The sequence below is a fragment of the Polypterus senegalus genome, unplaced genomic scaffold (assembly GCF_016835505.1).
Source record: "Polypterus senegalus isolate Bchr_013 unplaced genomic scaffold, ASM1683550v1 scaffold_1832, whole genome shotgun sequence".
Classification (NCBI taxonomy): domain Eukaryota; kingdom Metazoa; phylum Chordata; class Cladistia; order Polypteriformes; family Polypteridae; genus Polypterus; species Polypterus senegalus.
The window spans coordinates 1,619-11,626 of NW_024383825.1; the positions used below are offsets into that span (position 1 = coordinate 1,619).

General features: G+C 40.0%; 1 pseudogene; it reads left to right on the top strand.

Annotated features, from left to right (window-relative positions):
- The first annotated feature begins 601 nt into the window (after positions 1-601).
- LOC120521625 lies at positions 602-8,922 on the top strand (annotated as a pseudogene).
- Positions 8,923-10,008: the final 1,086 nt, after the last annotated feature.

The window sequence follows — 10,008 nt, forward strand, 5'->3', positions numbered from 1 at the left end:
GATGCCCTTCCTGGCGTAACCCTCTCCATTTGTCGAGCTTGGTGCCAGCATGAAAAAACACATTGGCTTGTCATCCCCTGTGGCTGGGTTAATTTTCCTTCCAAGCTAAATAGAAATGAATTGGGAAAAATAGGTAAAACAAATGGGAAATTGCAACAAAGTGGAAATGGTGGAGCAAAGGTATGAGGCCTTACAAGAATCGACAAATAGATGCTGGACTTACTCAGGACCTCTCCTTCTGTCTCACTCCTCCTCAAACATTAGTACTGGGACTCCAAACCTTCACACAGTTCACTGGAAAGTGCATCGATGCTGGGGTTGCTGACCCTTCAATACTCACAGTAAACTGAAGGCCCAACTGATGTCATGCCAGTCATCGGAAATCTGTTTCTAATGTTCTCAGAAGGAGAACATTAATGAGCTGCATGGTCCTTGGTCCTTCCTTGCAGAATGTAAAAATGAATAGCAGTGTGGCAGATGGCCGGGGCCCATGCTCAGCCAGGACACCCTCTAACACTGGATCCGGGGGAACAGCCATGGGAGCCACTACTTCCCCAGAACACGTGGTGGTAGCTCCCTGGGTTGCCTCAAGGCCACTATTATGGAATATGAGACTCAGCCCTGTTGGGCTCTGTGGCCTCCGCCAGGAGGCTGCACAGAGCTGACGCAACGAGCCCATCTGGGCAGGAACATAGCCACACCGGAGTTACAGCTGGAAGTAGGTCAGCAAGCACCTGCAGCAGTTCAGGGTGGGCTATAAGGAGAACCGACAGCCACAACTCGGGAGCCAGAATCGGGAGGAGAAGGAAGGCGAAGTTACCTGGGAGAAATTGCGAAGAAGAAGAGTGTTTTGTGGTGGTGATTTCTTTTTGTGTGGTTTTGGGACGTGTGCTGTGGCTAGGGACATGGAAGATGTGCCCTCCAGCTGAAGAAAAATAGTTATTTTATTTTCTGTGCCTCCGTGTCCATCTGTGGGGTCAGGTGCCAGGAGGGCACATTTATTACAAGTGGCTAAATTAATTGTTTTGCTTCCACTGTTACTTCATGTTTTATGTGTAGCAAGCCACTACTTACTCTGTTTGCAGCTAAAATAATATTGCAGCTATAGCACCAATATCAGTAAAATGGCAGACTCTTATGGGGTAGTAGCTCAAGAATAAGTATTGGGCTTTCTTAAGGTTTCATAATACTTCCTTCTTTCCTCTGCTACACTGAAAAGGCCCTCACAAAACAGTACACGATGTAGAGATGATGCAATAATGGCAAACCACTGATAATTCAAGGTCAAATACAGAAACTGAATAGCCTTCCAACTGTCTTTCTTAATCAAGATTGTTTCCTATTTACTCAATGACCTCAAAAACAAGACCTTGATGCAGCAGTGACACTCCACAGGCTGCTTGATGCCTGCCTTCTCAACTAGTGAATGACTATTTTCAGAAAATCCATAGGGCTACCAAAAGGCTGTCTGTATTTCATTAGATCATTTAGATATGCTGTACAAGGCACTGCAAAGAGAGAGGTATGTCCGTCAGATGTTCAAAGGTGCTTGCCACATAAACAACATAAAAGGGCATTACTTGCACATTTCACTTCCTGTTGTGAAGCCCATCTTCTCCCTCAGTTTAAGAGTAACTACTTCTTAGATCAATCACCTTAGAATCACCTTAACCTTGCAATGAGTTTAAATGCTCATCAATATAGGGCATAGGGAACTAATTTTAAATGTGATGCCAATGCTCAGTGGTGGTTCACTTAAAAATACAATTATTTTCATTTTTATAAGGGTGGAGTTTTATAATTCCTACTGTTAGCAGGCCTTAATAATAGCATTGGCAAGACCAGTTAACACATCAGGAAGGATAGCTTGTTGAGGTGTTAGAACTGTCCTTTAAATGTCTTCTGGGGAAGTGAAAAACCTGTCACAAAATTCCAGCAGGAGTATGTAGATTTGCATCAACAGGGACCCCAGAGAAGTACTATAGGTAGACAGGATTTTCAGGGGTTCTGTCCCTGGTCTGTGTTCTGTTTTATTTTCATTAGCTGTTTGTTTTTTCTTTAATGTGTAACCAACAGATATTTGTGCTTAATGCCTACTTCTTCCTTTTTAAGTGTGTGGTATTTTTTAGGCTGCCTCGGGTGATTGTGTCAATTATAAATTCATTACTGCTGGGGCTTTGAGAGTTCCACTTTGTCTTTTGTTTGTGGTTCCCCTTCACAAAATAGGTAATTTCTGAATAAACATAACTTTAATTCTAGTTAGACATTCTTGTTTTAAGGCATAGCATTTGTTTTTCATTTTCTCCTCTTATCCACTAGCTGTAGTTAAAGAATGAGTCAAGCTCCCATTTTTATTTGAATTTTTACTATTATTGTAAGGGTTTGGCTTGCTCAGGTTTAATCTACTTTAGGGTTTTCAAGAGTTATTATATTTTTTTTGCAATAAAGTTTTTGTGGTTTCTCACCTTTTAGGTAATGAATGATTTGATTTCCTGGTAATTTACCTTTATTTTAAAGATTATTTTCTTACTCTTTGTTTTGAGTATAATGCAATGTACATTTTAAACATTGTTTTATCATGTAAAATGTAGTACTTTACTTATAAATAAATATATATCTATATCTATATATATATATACTGTATATACACTAGCAAAATACCACTTCACAGCAGAGAAGTAGTGTGTTAAAAGTAATGAAAAATAAAATGAAACATTTTAAAAATAACGTAACATGATTGTCAATGTGGGTGGCGTGGTGGTAGCTGTGCTGCCTACTTAAGGAGACCTGAGTTAGCTTCCGGGTCCTCCTTGCGTGGAGTTTGCATGTTCTCCTGTGTCTGCGTGGGTTTCCTCCCACAGTCAAAGACATGGTGGTATGTGATTTTAAATTGGCCTAGTTGTGCTTGGTTTGTGTGTGTCCTGTGGTGGATTGGCACCCTGCAGGATTAGTTACTGTGTGGGCTGGATTGGCTCAGCAGACCCCATGATCCCTCCTCATCTTTTCTGACTGTTTCTTCACTAGTTTTGCATTTGGCTACAGTCAGTGTCACTACTGGTAGCATGAGTACCTACAGGGTAGTCCAACTTCTCCAGGATGGCACATCAATACGTGTCATTGCCAGAAGGTTTGCTGTGTCTCCTGCACAGTCTCAAGGGCATGGAGGAGATTCTAGGAGACAAGCAGTTACTCTAGGAGAGCTGGAGAGGGCCATAGAAGGTCCATAACCCATCAGCAGGACCAGTATCTGCTCCTTTGGGCAGGAGGAACAGGATGAGCACTGCCAGAGCCCTACAAAATGACCTCCAGCAGGCCACTGGTGTGAATGTCTCTGACCAAACAACCAGAAAGACTTCATGAGGGTGACCCAAGGGCCCCATGTCCTCTAATGGGCCCTGAGCTCACTGCCCAGCAGCATGCAGCTCGATTGGCATTAAGCCATAGAATACCAGAATTGGCAGATGCACCACTGGTGCCCTGTGCTTTACAGATGAGAGCAGGTTCACCCTGAGCACGTGACAGAAGTGAAAGGGTCTGGAGAAGCCATGGAGAACATTATGCTGCCTGTAACATCATTCAGCATGAGCAGTTTGGTGGTGGGTTAATGATTGTCTGGGGAGGCATATCCATGGAGGGTCACACAGACCGCTACAGGCTTGACAAAGGCACCTTGGCTGCCATTAGGTATCAGGAAGAAATCCTTGGACCCATTGTCAGACCCTATGCTGGTACAGTGGCTCCTGGTGCGACAATTCCTGGCCTCATGTGGTGAGAGTATGCAGGCAGTTCCTGGAGGATGAAGGAATTGATACCATTGACTGGCCACCACACTTTCCTGACCTAAATCCAATAGAACACCTCTGGGACATTATGTTTTGGTCCATCCAATGCCACCAGGTTGCACCTCAGACTGTCCAGGAGCTCAGTGATGCCCTGGTCCAGATCTGGGAGGAGATCCCCACAACACCATCTGTCATCTCATTAGAAGCATGCACCGATGTTGTCAGGCATGTATACAAGAACACAGGGGCCATACAAAGTGCTGCGTACAATTTTGAGTTGCTGCAATTAAATTTTGGCAAAATGGACTAGCCTGCCACATAATTTTTTCACTCTGATTTTTGGGTCTTTGAATTCAGGGCTCTGTAGGTTGATCATTTTCATTTCCATCAAGCGATGTGGCATCCTTTCGTTCCTAACACATTACCCAGTCTATATCAGTATAGATATCCAGGAGGATTTCTTTTTCCCATTGAGATCTGATGTGTTTTCAAAGTGTTCCTTTAATTTTTTGAGCAGTTTATATATATATATATATATATATATATATATATATATATATATATATATATATATATATATATACATACACATATATCTGTACACATACATACATACATACACACATACATTTATATACATACACACACACACACATATAAAGATATATATATACATATACACATATACATATACATACACATCTACATATATACATTGTGGAACTGGACCGGACACAGAAAGGCGGACATCGTTATTTCACCCAACACACTTCTTTATTTACAAACTATTTACAAATGTAGTCAGATTGCAAACCCAGTGCCTCAGCCCGATCCCAAAGTCCAGGCCTCACAGTCACCAATCACTTTCCTTCTAGCGCCTCCCTCCACTCCGAGCTCCGTCATCTTCCACCCGACTTGCTAATGAAGCGGAGGGGGCTCCATCCCCCCCGAATGGGTTTCCCAGCTGCTTCCGGCAATCCCCAGCGGACAACACCTCGTATGGCGGAAGTGCGGCTGCACCTCGGAAGCCCTCCGGGTGCCCCTGATCTTCTTCCTCCCAGCACTTCCTGGTGTGGCGGAGTGCTGAGGTAAAGGTTCTTCATGCCGGGCCCCCGCGGCAGTGGCCACAGGCCCCTACAGGTTGGGCTTAAGCCCCCAACCAGGTGGTGCCCCTGGTGGTCTGGAGAGCCACTTTTCCGCCGCGTCGAGTGGGGGCCTCAGGCGGACCTAAATAGATCCCGGAAAGTCATGCGGGAGGTTAGTGGTGGGGTACTAACCTTTCTCTTTTTGTTTCTTACAAAAAAGAAAGGCCGCCGCCATGAGCCTACCTTCAACAGTTCCCACAGTCAGCTATTTCGCCCTTACTCTGTCCACTACCTATGATGTCATCAACCCCATCATCCATCTCGGCTCCTCCCCAGCACCTCTACTTCTGGCCCTCCTACATAAATACTCCTTGGCTGCCTCTTTGAACTTCAAAACACTGAACTGATTTCAGTACTTGCTGTGGCAACTAATTCAATATTTTCTGATTTTACGGGTATCTGGAAACCCCCAAACCTTTATGCCTGTGTCTTTGTTTCTTTCAACACACATACAGTACATCCACATATATATATATACATTTTACCACATACATATACACACTATCGCCTGTATATATACCCTTTGGGGTGTGAGCAGCTGTTGTGGGGTGCCAGAATCCATCGAGGAAGAAAAATGAAAAACATTATTTGTACAAAATCTTAATTTATCTATCCATTCTAAATAATTAAATGGGCAGGCTATTTGTATCAGTGCAATCGCTGCTTGTTAAAACGGATGACTTCGCTCTTATTGCACTTAGTGCTGCGTGGGTATATATGAACTATCGTATTTGTTCAAGTTCTAGTTAAATTTTAAATATAAGTAATTTTTATTTGTAGAGCAGAAATACCTTTGGTAGGAATGTAAAGTTAAATTTAGTCATCATTGCATAAGTTTCTTCAACATAGAAATTTAAAGACTAAATTCAACACATTTCCTCCAATATTCTGTGACTAAAATTCTCTATACCCAAATAGAACTAGAAAGATATTTTTTTGAATCTGATACACATTTTAGATCAACTTGCCGGGCACTACTGAGACCGCGCTTCTGTGCTGTTGCCTGCCTGCCTCAATAAGTTACCCTCACTTCATTCTTACTTTTTACGTTCATTTAATGCGTGGCTGGTGGAAAAATTAGAAAATGGATGGAGGATCACACTGAGTATGGCTTTACCAAAACAATTTTGATGGTGAATAAAGTATCCATTATTCAAAAGCTTCAATTGGTGATCTGTTTTTCTCCGTTAACCTCATATTTTTGTTACTTCTTTTTTAAACCAAGGGGTAAATCTGCTAATCCATCACAGGACCCGAGGTAAAAGATGGGAAAGCGCTGATACATATGTATGTGTGTGTGTATATAAAAATATATGTGTGTATAATATATATATATATATATATATATATATATATATATATATATATATATATATATATATATATTGAAATAGTTTACTGTCAAATAATGCAAGAGTCCCGCACGTGTTTAGCCTAATTCTGGGCTCATCAGGCATACACCTCCTGCACCCCTCTCGGGATGAACCTCGGACGTCAGCGGGAAGCCTCTACGTTGCCACGGTTGTGTGGTTGTTTTTTGACAGTGTCCCAGGGGAATTTCATGTCAAGGCATTCATAGTCTGAATCACAATCCGATTGTATGGGTGGCTACCACCAGTTAGCGCTTGTGGTTTGTTCAGCAAGTGGCTCCCTCCCGCGGTGCCCTCTTTCAGTTGAGAAGCAGATCATAGAATGGTTGAAATAGCTTTTACTGTCAAATAATGCAAAGTATTGACATGTGTTTCACCCAAATTCTGGGGTCATCAAAGGGGACACACTCACTGCAGAGTACCCAGAAGCGGTGGGATAGGGTTTATTTACCCTCACGGTATTTTTATTCGACCAGAGAAACATGTACCAACTTGCATGAAAATTGCTCCCGCCGTTGGAGTGATGCTGGAACATACACCGTATATACAAGCGTACAGTCAGTCAGTCATTACCCAACCTGCTATCCTAACACAGGGTCATGGGGGGCTGCTGGAGCCAATCCCCGCCAGCACAGGGTGCAAGGCAGGAAAAATCCCTGGGCAGGGTGCCAGCCCACCACAGTCCACATCACGACTTTTACAGTATATACTGCATATAGATTGTGTTGATACATATGAGACTAATAAAGATAGAATTAAAGGGTGCAAATGCTATTCTATATTACATGGCGGACTTTGAAAACAGTAAAAGCCAATAAGAAATTGGACCAAGCATCATTCAGCTTTAGAATCACAAGGTGTCACAGCCTATCAGCCACATCACACAATGCAGGAACCAACCTTGAACCACACACAGTCATTTGGAGAGCACATCTATTCACATACCCACACATTTAGGGTGACCAAACAACCTAACCTACTGTAGCCTGTAATTGTGCATGTCTTTAAGTATGTGTTTGGAAAATTGGGTACCATTAAAGCTAGTCCTACTCCTAAACAGTATAAATGATCACCACAATTTGTTGGGGATGTCATTAAGTCAGGGATCACCAAATTTTATTTGGTTAGTGGAATAACAGTCTAGTAGATTCTCAGATCAAGAGTGAAACAAGCACAATAATTGTACTGAACCAAATTTAAGTGTTGCTGAATAACATCTTAGTCATCACTGAGTGTGTCTGGTCCTTCAACCGACATTCAAGGCAGAAAGACAACTCAAACTTCAATTGACACATAAGTGCAGTTTGCACTAAGGAAGTGGTTAACAAAAAAGATAAGACGGTGGTGGGAAAGACATCATTTATGTGAAAGGTTTATTCTGTATTCATGTAAAGACTTGGTGAGTTGGCCTTGTGATTTTACATTAATTTATGCCTTAAATTTATTATTTTATAAATCAGTTATATTTTTTTCTATGCATTCATATACCAGCATGCCTTAAACTCTGTGTACATGTATTGTTGCACAGCTATGCAATAAATTACTTTTTACATTTCCTTTTTAACAGGTTGGTATGAACTCTCTAGAATGACTCTTTCAATGTTACGTACTTTTCTTCAGAAAACAGCATTCCTCCTACAGATTATTATGATACCACTGATGATGTTGTTTATCTCTGTGACAAAGACGGCGTAAACAGGTTTGGTGCAAAGTTTATACCAGCTGTTTATTATGTGATTTTCATGCTGAGTTTCCTTGGCAATGGATTGGTCTTACATATTATTTTTAAATATGAGACTCTGAACACTACCACAACATATTCATCCTGAACTTGGTCATTTCTGATTTGGTGTTTGCCTTCTCCTTGCCATTTTGGCGTCATATCAATTCATCTAAGTGGATCTTTGGCAGGAGGAATGTGTGTAGCTGATAGGCAGCATCTATTTTATTGGATTCTATAGCTCCATTCTGTTTCTTACCCTGATGACATTTGACGGGTATCTAGCTGTAGTCTATCTGTGACTGCTAAAGAGAGGCGTGTGTTGCGCTTTTGTTTCCAGTCTGTAACTTGGTCTATCAGTATTTTAGCATCCATAAAGAATTCATATTCTATGATGTCAGAAGACAAAAATTAGGGGACATTGTGCGAAGAAACTGGGTACTCTGCTGAGGTCATGAACACATGGAAAATGGTGGGTTATTACCAACAATTTGTTTTGTTTTCTTGTTCCCCTTGATTATTGTAACCTACTGCTACAGCAGAATTATCCACAATTTTAAAACCAAAATGAAGGAAAAGGCCGGGCGGTAAAACTCATCTTCATCTTGTGGTACTTTCTTCCTCTCGGACCCATATAACATAGTTGTTTTCCTCAAAGCCAGAAGACAGGTCCTCCTGCAGTGATGGTCTTGACTATGCTTTATATTCACCCGTAATATAGCTTATTTGTATTGTTGTGTTTGCCCAGTGTTTTATACATTTTTTGGGCAAAAAATTCCAGAATCATCTGGCTAAAGTAGGTGGCAAATGGGTCCCTTTATTGGGGAATTCAGTCAATAACCAGTCAGAGTGGAAAAGCTACAGATCAAAGAAATCCTCAAACTATATTGAGTAACATCACTTGAGTATTAATTTTTTCATTTGCAGGACAAATTACACACAAATTTAAAAATGTAAAAAAACAATAAGGATTTGATTGATTGCATCAAAATGTAATAAATGACATAAAACCTCAGTAGGTTTGAAGAGATACAATGGTTAAAACGATCTGGTTTTTTTTAGGGTAATATAATTTGCAAATAATATTTATATATACATCTTAAACACACACACATATTTACACAGATAGATAGATGATAGATAAATAGATAGATATGCACATGTACTATTTGCTTGATCATTATTCTCTAATTTTTATTAGAATGCTTGTTATATGATCATTAAAGGGCACTGCACTCATACTGCTTTGGTTTATTAATGAGAAAGAAAACTGATAATCATTACTGAAGAGCTGCATTGATTTAAAATAGTTTAGTGGGGGAAAATTTTTTAATTAAAACTTTGTTTAATGTTTTGATTAATAAATCTTAATACATCTATGAATGATGCTTCAATGCTATTTCTTTCATGTTCTGTTCTGCCATTATATTTACTTAGGTGTGTAAAATTTCTTTTTTTTTGGTTCATATTTTTAGAAAATGTTTTCTTTATAAAAAATAAAAAGACTACGTAGCTAGCACTTAACAACATCCGTTTTTAAATACCATAGGATTCTGTTAAGCACTTGTGATTAAATAGATGATTAAATTAACCTCAAACATAATATCAACCCATAGTAGGTCGTATGGTTCAACACTTTCATTTATAGTACAAGCTGATTCAGTTACTTGCATGTGCATTCTGCAATATATTCTTATTGTCTACTTCTCACACATTCTCATCTGCAGCTTTTTGCTTTGATATTCAGTCTTTCTCTTTTCCCAAAGATGTGTTTTTATTTTAATTAGGCGTTTATACTTTTTCCCTAGTATGAATGAATATATGTGTGTTTACCTGAGGTGCCCATTTTAACACTCTGAATACACACCTGAGAGGGAAAAAAAGACATCAAATTAATGGATGTAAAAATAAAAGTATTTCAATTTTCAAAAGAAAAAAGTCTGTCTAAAATTAACAAATATTTTGAAATTGTAATACATTGAATGTATCAT